Below are 13,104 nucleotides of genomic sequence, written 5' to 3' on the forward strand. Positions count from 1 at the left end.
GGCTGCAGTGGCTCCAAGCTTCCATTCTCATGTAGCAGCTTCTCAAGTAGGAAGAAAAGCGGTAAGGGTGCAATCAGTGAGGAAAATCTTTCTCAGAGCTCTAGTAGCTTCTTTTTGGGTCTCTGGTCAGAACTGGGTCACAGGTCCAATCTTAAACCAATCACTGGACAAAGGGATGGGACGGACCAATCATGATACATCTACTTGGTCCTGATGGATGTATGAACAATTGAAAACTTGGGATTCTGTTAGCAAGAAAGGTTTGGAGCAGCTGTTTGGTGGGTTACAGGGGGAATGCTTTCAGGAGAAAGTAACAGTGTCTGGTTGTTGTAACCAAAAAGGGAATTTATTGGGAGGAAAATATAGGGTGGTGCCTGGAGGAAATAGGCAGAAAATAGCAGGAGCTTTTGAAATAAATGCTTTTCAGCCAGAATGGCCTGGTACAGACCCCTCATCACTGGGAAAGAATTCTAGTGCCTCTGTGCTTTGCATCACTTGTTCAAGTCTTGGCAGCAGTATCATATTGAATCAGGCTGGGGTTCAGGCCTATGACATGGACAGCTGGGTGCAGAGAGGAGCACCTGGCCTGTTTAGTCTCCAAAGGAGCCACTTACCAAGACCTTATCCAGTGGGAGATTCTCATCCAATAGGAAAGAGGAGCTGGAGGCTGTACAGCCAACACAAAGCCAGACAGCACAGCTAATATCCAGGAATCAGAAAAGCCTCTGTGAAGCCTGTGGCTTGGGAGATGTAGTCCTTGGAAGCAGTGGTTGGGCTTATTTATTTCCACCATGATTAATTACCAGGAAACAAAATAAAGACTATATGCTCCACATCATTTTGCAAGTCTTATTAACTGTTGGGTAAGTTCAATTTATTTACAACACTAATATCTGTTTATGTCAGCCAAGTTGGCAGTGTGGTTAGCTGTTCGCAACTTCAAGGAATTAGAAGAATATGGTTAAAACAAACAACAAACATTAGAAGGAACATCATCTCTGAGGAAGTTGGACTGGGGAGGAGTTTGATCTCAGGGCCTTAACTGCAGCTGCTTCTCCCTTGGGTCTTTTCTGCAGCCCTGGCCGCCGCCCAGGTAAGACACTGATAGGTGCAGAGGCTCCTGAGGGGCCCAGGTTACATCTCCAGTGACTTGGCGATGGGTTGAGTTGATTAGGCGGAGAGAAGCAGGTGTTCTTGCATTTTACAAGTTCTATTGAATTGAGGCAAAATTTCTGGTCATCCGCAGGACCTTCCATTAAAATGAATTGAATACGAGTTTACACAGCCCTCTTTCATCAGCCCTGAATGCGGAGACCTGGGTCTGGAATGGTGGAAAACATGCGGCAAGAGTTCGAACAGCTAGTGATGTGCATGCGCACACTCGCACCAGCGCATGCGTACACTCCACCGGCGCATGCGCACACTCGCACCTGCGCACACAGCACAAACCGTGTGCGTGGGCAGTGCCGCCAGTCGGCGCCGGCCTCCTGCGATGTGCGTTGAAGCGAAATTGGGTCATGGTGACCGTCCAGTCAGCCTTGAGAATCTTGTGCCGGCTGTTCCTGCTTCTGGAGAGGACGAAGCCACGGAGACTGTGCTGAGGTAATGGCCTGTATTTTAATTGCTGCTAAGTGACCTCTTTGCGGGAGGCTTCACGGTTCCATTCATGCTTACGCTTAGGGACAGACGAGGTCCCCTCTTCTTGGGGGCCCACGGGGGTGGGGATCGTCAGCTTAGGGCACGTCAAATGTCCTTTTCTACATCCACTACAATTTAGACGCTTCAGATATTTAATATCTTTCCTCCCGGTGCACACTCAACCTTGGCGGAGAAACAACAATGGTGGTTGTCACATCATCTAAAAAGAAATATTCTCTTATCAATAAAACTCCTGACTAGAATATTCATATCTAATCACTATGCAATTTTAATCATCTTCTTTAAACCCCGCCCCCCGCCCCGCCGCTTATCAGGCCCACTAAGTAGCCTCCTGAGGGACCATCGCAAAGTCTCTTACCAGGAGCTAAACGGGAGGGATTGACCCCCGTGCTCACATCACCAGGCCTGAGGCAACCCTGCACAGCCAAAGAGGAGTGAGAGAGGGGAGAAGGGGAGCCCACCCTCTTTCTGCCACCTGGATTCCTCTGTGACTCAGGAACCCAGCTGAAGTTCTCACTCTGCCCTCACATACCTCTCACACACTCAGATTTTCCTCCTCAGAGCCTCCTCCTTGCCCAGGTGCAGCCATGGATGTGTGACAGCTCAGTTTCCATCTGCCCACCAAACCCAACCTTCTCAATGATCCCGTAAAGGCCTGCTTTCTTCAAAGACTCCTTTCCTGACTGTCCTGCCCCTCCCAGACCTCGCACCCCAAACTCACTCTCTCCCCCACCATGATTAAGGCAAGGCGTTTATTTCCCTCCAGTCAGACACAGTGCTTCTTCCCTTGGCGATCTCTTTTTCCTGGCTTAAAGGCCACCTCTGGTTGATTTAGCGTGATTTCCCTGGACTACAGATACGATGTGTGTAGCAAATAGAAGGGGTGGGAAGCTAAAGGTAGTCTTTACCATCCATGGATGACATTCCTTCCAGCTTTTTTCGTTCCCAGTTCGTTCGTTCATTTGTCCATTCATTCGTCAATCATAGATCGCTCATTTGTCATGTGTCAGGTGCTATGAAAGATAACGATCATGAAAGAAAATGTATGACATGGTCTCTGCCCTCAAGAAGCTCAGAGTCTAGTAGGGCAGGACAGTTACACAAGCAGATAGTGGTGAGTGCAATGATGAAGGATTACAGGAGCCATGTGGAGGAGCACTGAACCTGGGTGGGGATGAAGCTGAATTGCAAAGGATGAGGAGGCATTGGCCGGGAAAGGTGGGGTGGGGGACAGGAGAGCAAGAGACAGTGGTATCGCAGGGCGAGGGGACTGCGCGAGCAAGAGCCTGGAGGTGAAAAGTCACCAGGTGTGTGCTGGGAACTAAAGGTAGTTTAGAGTTGCTGGACCTTAAGGCAGGGAGTGGTGAGCCCTGAGGCCAGAGCTGCTACAGCACCCAGGGGTGTCATCATACTGTAGTCAGTGCCGATGGATCCCTCTGCTGGGGACAGTTTTTGTGACCTTAGACCATGGCCCTGAATGGGTCCCAGAGGCAGGTAAGGACTGAGCTTGGTGGGCGTTACAATTTGAAAAGGGCCAAAGGACATGAACTTCAGCCTCATGCTAGCCCAGCTCCCTGAGCCTCACCGTGTGTGTCCTTCCAGACACCCACCCTCTGGCTCTTCCTTCCCATTCCCTCCCCCTTAGGTCACAACCTGTCAGAACTGGAAGACACCTTAAATGCCTTTCTCTTTTAACAAAGAAAGACATGGAGGCCTGGAAAAGGGGTTGCCAGCGGTCACACCGCCAGTTAGTGGCAAAATCTGCCCATCCGTTCTTCCCTCAAACCCAGCTCCCTACTGGCTGAGTGGGCAACACACCCAGCATCCACCCCCTCCCCCCAGCTTCTCTCGATATTGTTTTTCAGGCTTTCGGGTGTGCCTGAGGCTAATTTACTTAAACTTTTCCTCAAACAGCTATTGTTTGGTGGGGGTGGGACCTGGGGTTGCACAGTAAGGCCCGAGGAGAAGTTGTGGGAAATGCACTTCCTTAGTTTCCTGAGGACGTTTCCAGAAGTCCCCTTGCTGTCCGTGGTTGTGGGGCAGGGGCTAAGCACAACACAGGGTGGAAACTCTCGGAGGAGGTTCGGAAGAAGGAGGCCCCTGGGAGACAGACACAGATGTGAGGTAGGAGGGCCCCCCGCGTAACCTCTCTCTGAGGTGCGCTGGCGTAGCCTGGTGTGTGGTCTTGAGGAGAGCACAGAGACGGGACACCAAACAGAAGGGTCCTGTGGCCCTCCCCTTGGTAGTGCCCTCTGGGGGTTAGGGGCGGGAAGGGCAGCATACCAGGAATGATGGGAAGTGATTAGGAGAAGTGGCTGGCTCGCGGCAGTGCTAGGGGTGATGCCTGGAAGCCCCTGGTGCATGTGCGGCAGTAGGACGGGATCACACGTGTATCAGTTCTGTAGATGATCACCTGCAGGTGTTCCCTTTATCCTCGTCCCCTCCCCTTGATGTTGGGCTGTCCTGTGACTTGTTTTGGCCAAAGGAATGGAGCATAACATTAGCAGAAGCTGTAAATGTGCTCGTGTGGTTGAGCTTCACCCTGACACACAGAACACGTCCTGAGCGTCCACTAGTCTCAGAATTCAGAGACGTGTGGAGCAGATGTGAACACGACCCACAGTCTGAAGCAGAGCCACCGCAGCCCACTTGCAGGCCTTTGAATGAGAAATAAACATGATCACCATCTGAGAGTTTGAGGCGTGGCCAAGAGCAAATCCTAGAATACAGTTTCCTTTGTGAGTAACAGAAAATACAAATGAATTGTGCCGTAAATCAAAACGGTTTTATTTTCTCACATAAAAAGTCCAGAGGTAGGCCATCCAGGGAGTTATCCAGACCCAAGACCCTACCAGCTTTCTGGTTCATCAGAAGCTGTGGCCCTCAGCTTTGTGGTCAAAGTGATGTGGATGCTCAAGGTCCAACCATCATGTCCACACTCCAGCCAGGAGGAAGGAGGAGAGGGGGGGAGAAGAGCATACCCATCTCTCTAAAGAGACTTCCTAGAAGTTTTTGCACACCAGAAGTAATTTTCCAAGTATTTACAACATGGATTTCAATTAATCAGAATGGATGCCCTCTGTCAACAACAGGTACTTCTGTACCTGTACTTGTGGGTTGTCCTGATCACATCTTTCCACTTACAAATCTCATTGGCCACAGCTCAGTCACATGACCACACCTAGCTACAAGGAACACTGGGAAGTGTAGTCTTTATTCCAGACGACCATGGGCGCACTTACCTACTATCAAAGAAGGGGAGGAGCTTTAAAGTGGCACAGCTAGCATCTCTGCCACACTATGGAAAGTACTTAAAGCTCTTGGTACAGGTCCACAAGCCCTTGCCACAATTTGGAAAAAAATTTTCTGAAAACAAGTATTTTTCAGAAATCATTGGCTGGCAAAATTTGACCTGAAGTGTCTGTTTATCCCTCTTGTGAATATTCATATATCTGCTGCAGAAATATAATGTTTGATCATGAGGTGCTGCCCTGGATCCCTCTAGGGTATTTGTATGTGTGTGTGGTACACACGCAAGTACAGTATTACCTGTAAAATCTTTTAAAAGTGTGAATTTGAAACCCATTTGGCTCAGAGTTTTGGATAGAGTGATCATACATCCCAGTTTGCTTGGGATATTCTGGTTTACCCTTGTCCTGGTGAAATTATTAATAGCTCTCCCAACTTTCACTTTCACAATTGCTCAGTTTGGATGATAAATTATAGGGTCAACCTATGTACAAACTAAGCTCTCAGTTAATGGCAGCAGTCATTACTGTTCCCCAGCAGAGCTCCTGTAGTGCCTCTTGATATATACAGATATGCTAAAATGTTTCTTCAAGTAACCATTCAGTTCCTCACGGCTAAGCAGTACCCTCCTGCCGGTTTTGTCTCCATTCTTCATGAATTGGCTTCCAAGATAGTGTGGCAGTCAGTTTCATTCCAGCCACCTCTCAGAGAGCACAGGCTTGGAAGCAATGAACACTAAACCAAGGCGGTTTTACTGAATCAGGAAAATGACTAGAATATTCTGAACCTTGGCAGACTCTTCTTTCTTCATTCCTGGCGAATTTAAGAAATAGGTCTGGAGATGCCTGTGGATGCAGCAGAATTCCACAGGCATGATACCCTCTTCGCACAGCAGAGATGTAAGGAAAACAGCTGAGTCAAAAGGCCTTTTCTTGCTTTCGTTAATTGCCCTCTGGGTCTCATGGCCAGGATCTCAACTGTGAGCAGGGCCAGCCCTGGACAAGGCCATAGAAGGCCCCCTTCTGTTCTCTTCCCCTCCACTCCCTTGGCATCCATGTACCCTCTTAGCTTTCCCACTGCGAGATGCAGAGAAGTGGATCCCAAACTTGGCTGGTCTTCACTCAGGCCTGGGGTGTGTGCGAAGAGAGATTGGTGAGACGTGCCCAAGGTCAGTGATTTGGAAGTTTGGCGCCAAGCCCAGGAATCTGTGTTTTAACTATTCCCCTGGTGATTCTGAAGAGCAGCCCAGTTTAAGAAACACTGGCGTAGTGCAATGAGCAAGGACTTTGGAATCAGACAAAGCTGAGTTCAAATTTAACTTCTGTCACTGTGGTCTGGGGCTGTTTCTAAGCTTCTCTGAGTCTCAATCTGCCCATCTGTAAAATTTCAGGAAAATAATGTATTTTATTTTATTTTTAAAAGAATTAAAAAATCTCCTTTGAATATGTAGTTACATTCCTTTTTTTTAATGCTCAGTGTTTTTATTGTGTTCACGCATGTGGGATCTTAGTTCCCTGACCAGGGATCAAACCTGCGCCCCCTGCAGTGGAAGTGTGGAGTCTTAACCACTGGACCATCAGGGAAGTCCCAATGTATTTTAAATTTAAAAAATGTTTTTCAGATCGAAAGTCCATTCTTCTCAAACATAAAATCAGACACTCCCCAGGTAGCTCATTAACACACTGGGAGAACCAAGGAGAATCTCATTGCTGAAAAGAACAGGTATAGGCTTGCCTCCCACCTTGTCCTCTGCTTCCCTCCCATCCGGGAGAGCAAAGGGCAGAGTTCATGACCTCAAGGTGACAACAAAAGCAGATTTGTCTATGCTTGGCAGGAAGTGTGCAGTCAACAAATATTTGTCGATTGCTTGCTTGATTTTATGTTTTTGTTTACCCAGTTTCCTCTAAAATCTTTAGGAATCTAATTCTTTTTTGTGGGAGAGGCATGGTGGGAGAGAGGTGAACTGTGGGATTAAATAATATTTTATAGATGGCTTTTATATTTCTGCCGTATTTGTGGCAATATTTCTTAATGAGAGAGGATGGTCTTTAGAGTCTGATGGATTTGGTTTTAGATCCTGCCTTCACCATGCTGTCAGGACAAACTAAACTCTTAGTGGATTAACACGGTGAAGGTTTACCTCATCCAAGTCACAGTCCAGAGCAGGGAGCAGAGGACAAGGTGAAGGGTGCTCTGTTCCAGGTAGGCACTCAGGGAGCAAGCTCCTCCCATCTTTATGGCTTCCTGGTGCCCTGGGTCATCCAGATAGTGATGGGAAAGGGCATGATGGACCAAAGTTTTTATGCACTAGGACCGGAAGTGGCAAAATCACTTCTGTCCCTATTTCACTGGCAGAATTCAGTAATGCGGTCAGCCTAATAGCAAGAGGACCAGGAAATACAGTTTAAGATGTGCCTAGAAAGAAAAGGAGAAAATGGATACTAATGAGCAGTAGAAGGTTCTGCCAGACCCATTCATCAGCTCTGTGACCTTGGGCAAATGCCTTTAACTCATAGCCTTAGTTTCTTCATCTGTACAATGGGAATGATGCACATCTATTGGGATAGTTGTAAGACTTAAAAGATATAATATATATAACATGCTTGATACACAGTGTGCCCTTCCCTTTTAAATATATGGAAGAGCATATTTTCTTTCCTCTGAGTAGCCCCAAATACTGACTAGTTGAAAGTTTTGGCCTTCAACAAACTTTCTACCAAGTTAGGGGAACACAGATGAGAACACAGCTCCTGTCCCCTGGAGTGGAGGGTTCAGTTTGGATCGTCTCCTTTCAGCGAAGCAGTGAGGCAGTCCCTGAATCTTGGGGGAGTTTGTCTTAAGGTCTTTTCATGACATGTGTTAAGGATTTGCTGGAGTATTACCTTAAAAACCAGAAGCATCTGTACTCTAGTTACCTGGAGGAAAGAACCAGAAGAAAATGACTTCCATGGCAGCACCAAGTAATTATGTTAATATAAGTAAAAACATTCCGATGACGCTTAGTAGTCTGTTGGAAAGATTTTGGAAAAAACAGTTTCTTCTCTTGAAATCTTTAAGAAAACGTCAGTTTCTACCTTTTGGAGTTACTCAGCACCTCCCAGCCTAGGGGCAGAAGAACGGAAGCTGTTGCTTCTGGGGACACCTTCTCCTCTCCTGTCCTTTCTTGGAATGGTCCTCCTGCAAATGAGGTGCCTAAGGCTTTGTGCCTGAGTTGACCTTCCCCAGAGCTATCCTCTGAGGTCTTCTTTATTGGAACATCCAGACTGCTGCCTGACCACTCTGGCCAGGTTGCAGAACATTCTGTTCACTTGACCAGCCGTACCCAATGAGGACAAGTAGAAGGGGGTCGATGTAGGAGATGCAAGAAGAGAGGAGAATAGCAGAGTGTTGTCATGGAGAGTGGGACATAAATAATGCCTTGTTTCAGAGATGCAGTAATGCCCTGGGTGCTCTGCCCTCCACTGTGTACCCCGTTGGGAGGTTTTGGCAGGGCATGGGGCTGAACCAGAGCTCAGAGCCAGGAGAGGAGAAGGGGGGAAGGCTTGGCGGCCAGATGCTTTCTCTTCCTCTGACTTTTGCTGGGTCACTTACTAATGACAGGGAACCCAGACTGTGTTTCTTTCTCCGAATGACTTCCAGCCACATCCCTCCCCAAGCCCCAACTGGAGGCCACTCTATTTTTAAATTTCTCTTGGGAAGTAGATTCCAGAATTTCCCTGTCTTCCCGTCAGGGGAGCTGCTGATTTCCAGTAAATCCAGGGTCACATAGCTTTCTATACTCATTTGCGTTCAGTTTGCATAAATTAGCATGCCGCGGAAAGCAACCCAGGGAATTAACGCAAAAAGACTCAGCTTTTGTGCCCCAGGGAGGTGATGAGGGAGGCAGCGTCATCCCCAGAGAGAGCGCGGCAGCCCTGACTTGTAGGCAGGAGGTTCTGTTGTCCCCTTGGCCTGCAGGTCCTCAGCGTGGGCCGGTGGGAGGAGGCATCCTCATATCTGAGTAAAAGTCAGAAGGGAGCGAACTGGGGGAAGCGGTGAGAGCAGATGTGGAAGGTCCCAGTGAGACAGAGCCTTTCTGTGGAGACGGAGACAGCCCATGGGGCGGGGACAAAGGGAAGAGGGAAGAAGGAGCAAGAGTGGGTGGGTAAGTAGAGGCAAGTTGGTGGCGAGCACTGCATGGCCAGTTAGGATGGCACACGGTGGACATTTGTTATCTAGCAAGTCCTAGAGAGCGTGTGGCCAGGCGGGTTTCCCAGGAGCCATTTCCATCCTCTCTCGCCAGGCGGGTGTTAGACCGGGGTTTCTTGCTGGGGTCTGGAAAGTCATCCCTTGGGTCTCTGAGGTGTCACAGCCTGAAAGCGCAGATGACAGATTTTAAAGTGGTTGCAGATGAGACAGATGACAGCAGGACAGGACTTTGGGTTGTTTTTCCAGAAGAAGGAGCAAGCTACCCCGTCCGCAAATACCACTCATTTCCCCGGTGGCCATGACACTCTTGAACCTGAGTGAAGGGTGCTGCCTGGCGGAGGAGCAGAGGGAGGTGGAGTGGCCCTCACAGCCGGGGGAGGCTGGCACCTGGTGCAGTACCCACCGTCCTAAGTACCACACATGTCTCTAAGCCATGGAGTTTATTGACTGCTGGCTGTAGGCTGGCCACTCTCCATAGCGCAGGGTCTGATACCTTCTAAGGCCATGCACTCCGTGGAGTCAGCCCATGGTGGGGTCAGGAGTGTGGACTTCGGTGTCAGGCCCCTTGGGATTTAATCCTGGCTCCACCCCTGGGGATCTTGGGTAAGTTATGTGAACTCATCTGTGCCTCAGCTTCTTCATCTGTAAAATGGGAATAACATTGCCTACTTCACAGAGCTGTGGAGAAAGAACTAAACACAATAATCCCTATAGAGGTCTTAGAACAGCAGCTGTCTGAGAGGAAGGACTCAATCGATACAAACATTATCATATGCGGCAGCCCCAAATAAGATGCAGTGAAAAAGATTGCAGAACTTGGAGAGAAACACGGGGTGGGCTGCTAATTTCTTGGCCCTGTGCCCAGTGTGGCAGCTGCTCATACAATTTCTACTCAAGCTGATGCAGTCACAGCAGCAGACCGTGTGGGCAAGGGCCAGGCATGGGCTCTGGCCAACCACAGGCTAGGAAATAACACTGTTAACTGATGATGGTTCCTTTTCTTTTTTCTCCCTCCAGCAGGGGAGTATGAAGTATGAAGGAAAAGCAATGGCTCCTGTATTCGTTTGGCTGGAGAAAGGGACCCCAGCAAGAAAGAAAGGCATGGGACCCTTTGTGACTTGTTTCTACCACTCCCAATAGAGGGCCCCTGGGGAGGACCTGGCATTGCGAGCAAGAAGGGACTGAACATTATTAATGGTCTCTCTCCATGTCCTGGGCCTCCCATCACTTAGAGCTGGCAGAGGGCTGCTGGAAGGAGGGGAGCAGGGACCGTGGAAGGTCACCGTTGTGCCTGGATGCAGGAGAATGATGGATGGACTGGTGACTGTAGGTCTTTATAACAAACATTTATGGAGCCTCTAATAAGTGTGCTGCACCTGGGAACTCAGAAACAATAAGACATGGCCACTCCCCTTAAAGGAGGTTACAGGCTGTACCAATTGAAAAGAATTACTTCAATCCCTTCTTCTCAACAGAGTCCTCCACAGATGCCACTTCTCCCTCTGTCCTGGGCACTCAGACAGCCTTGGGGACTCTCACTGTTGGCCTAAGGTGACTTCCCTGACAGCACACCTGTGTCCCACTCTCAGCTTATCACCGACTTGCAGAACTGCTCTCTGTGGCCGAAAGCACTGGGCTGGTGGATTACAAAGAGTTCTGAGAGGCTTCTCAGCAGGCTGTTCTCCACATCATTACTGCTCAGATCCCAGAGCAATGTGCCAGCCGCCTGCTTTTTCTCCAGCCCTTGCTCTTCCCTCAAGATCAAGCTGCTGGGAATTCCCTGGCGGTCCAGTGGTTGGGACTCCGTGCTTCCACTGCAGGGGGCAAGCGTTCAGTCCCTGGCTGGGGAACTAGGATCCCACATGCCTTGAGGCACGGCCAAAAAAATAGAAGATCCAGCTTCTGATGCTATGGGATGTCTGACAGTCCAGACTGGGATCCCTACTCTGGGCCCCATAGTCCACTTGTTTGAAGTGAACAGAGGAAATAGACTTTAATGTAACAGAGTTGTTGTCTCTTGGACCTGGCCTTAAGAGTTGTGTCTTCTTGTTTTACATCACCTCCAATTTATCCTCAGCCTGACTTCAGTCATCACCACCCTAAGTTAAATGCTGGATGCCCAGAAAATTTCAAAACTGGCTGCTAGTTGATTCTTGAATTCAGAGAATTCTTGGACTTTGGGAACAAAAGAAGCTACTTGTGTCTGGGGTACAAGGAGGTGGTTGGAGGGGGGCTGGTTATATGGATCCCAACTTGCCGTATCTGTGTTCCCCCCTCCCCCCATCCATCTCTGAAGGCTGAGACCCAGGGCAGGGCTGGGACAGGCCTCTCTGGGCACAGAAGCCTGCCAGCATTGATTTCGCTCCTGAACCAAGAGGCCAAAAGGACATTGTGATGGTGAGGCAATGAACATGAAACAGAAACGAGTGGCTTTAGTTTCAGGAAGTCCAAAGTGGAAAGCAAGTGTTGACATTCTTTAAGACCCATTGGAGGCTGTATTTTGTGCTGCGCTAGCCAGAACTCTGCTACTTACTTGAAGTAGGACCTTGGGAAAGTCCCTTTCCTCTCTAGGCCTCAACTTCCTCATCTGTAAAGTGCACGTGGGATTAGCCAAGATCCTTCTGGGCCTGACCTGATTTGGCCCTAGGTGTTCCAGTAATCTGTCACTCAGAGGACAAAGAGCCTGAAGGTATGTGGGGAGAGTTGGGGAGGAGGGGACTAAGAAAGGTTCAGTGGGAGTCCTTGTGAGTTTAGCCAACTGATAGGGGAGAGGAAGAGAGGGGAGTAGGAAAATAAAGTGAAAATGGGGAAGAGGGAAGAGCATAAGCGTGGGGGCTAAGGGGGCCACCACAGTTACCTCAGGGCTCCTCGGGCACATCCGGGCCAGGTTTACTTTGTTAGGATGGGGGTAGGGTTGGGAAGTGGCAAGCTGTATTTTCCATAGAGGGCCACAATGATATTGCCACCCGCCATGTTCTTTTACATCGTGGTCTTGCCATTTCCCTGTCAAGAGGTGAAGTCTAGTTCCTCTCCCTTCAAATCTGGCCTGGCCTTATGACTTGCTTGTAACCACAGAATGTGGTAGAAGTTATGCTGGGTGACTTCTGAGGCTCAGTCAGAAGCAGCTTCCACTTGGTTATCTTGGGTCACTTGATCTGAGGGAAGCCATCTGACTACCTGAGACCATCATGCTGGAGAGGCCCACATGTAGGCATTCCCGTTGACAGTCCCAGCTGAGGCCCACCTTCCAGCCATTTCCCTCAAGGCACCAGATACGTGGATGAAGCTACTTTTGACTCTCCAGGCCAGACTACTGACCAACCTCGCATGATACCACGAGGAGGAGAAGATTCACCCCACTGAATCCTACCCAGATTTCTCATGTAGAAGAATCTATAAAATATGAGAAAATGACTGTTGTTCTAAGCCACAAAGCTTTGGGGTAGTTTGTTATAAAGCAAAAGGTACTGGTACAGGATGGTAGAGGATGTTTAAAAATATAAGCTCCCGGGCTTCCCTGGTGGCGCAGTGGTTGAGAGTCTGCCTTCCGATGCAGGGGGCATGGGTTCGTGCCCCGGTCTGGGAAGATCCCACATGCCGCGGAGCGGCTGGGCCCGTGAGCCATGGCTGCTGAGCCTGAGCGTCCGGAGCCTGTGCTCCACAACGGGAGAGGCCACAACAGTGAGAGGCCCGCATACCGCAAAAAAAAAAAAAAATATATAAGCTCCCTTGCGATGAAAAAGCCTTAAAAATGTGTAAACAAGACTTTAAAGATTTCAGAGATGTGTGAAATTTCAAACTTAATTTGGAAACCAACTTTAAATTTTGCCTGTTAAGGACATCACAACAAAACTACCATTTTCTTTAGGTCAGCATATTAATTAAGGGAAAGAAACCAGAGTCAAAGAGTACATACTATGTGAGTCCACTATGTAAAGTTGAAAAGCAAACAACATTCATCTATGGTGTTGGAAGCTAGGGTAGTGGTTACCCTTGAGTGACTGCAAG

Source organism: Neophocaena asiaeorientalis, unplaced genomic scaffold, assembly GCF_003031525.2.
Source record: "Neophocaena asiaeorientalis asiaeorientalis breed wild unplaced genomic scaffold, Neophocaena_asiaeorientalis_V1.1 scaffold67, whole genome shotgun sequence".
Taxonomy (NCBI): Eukaryota; Metazoa; Chordata; class Mammalia; order Artiodactyla; family Phocoenidae; genus Neophocaena; species Neophocaena asiaeorientalis.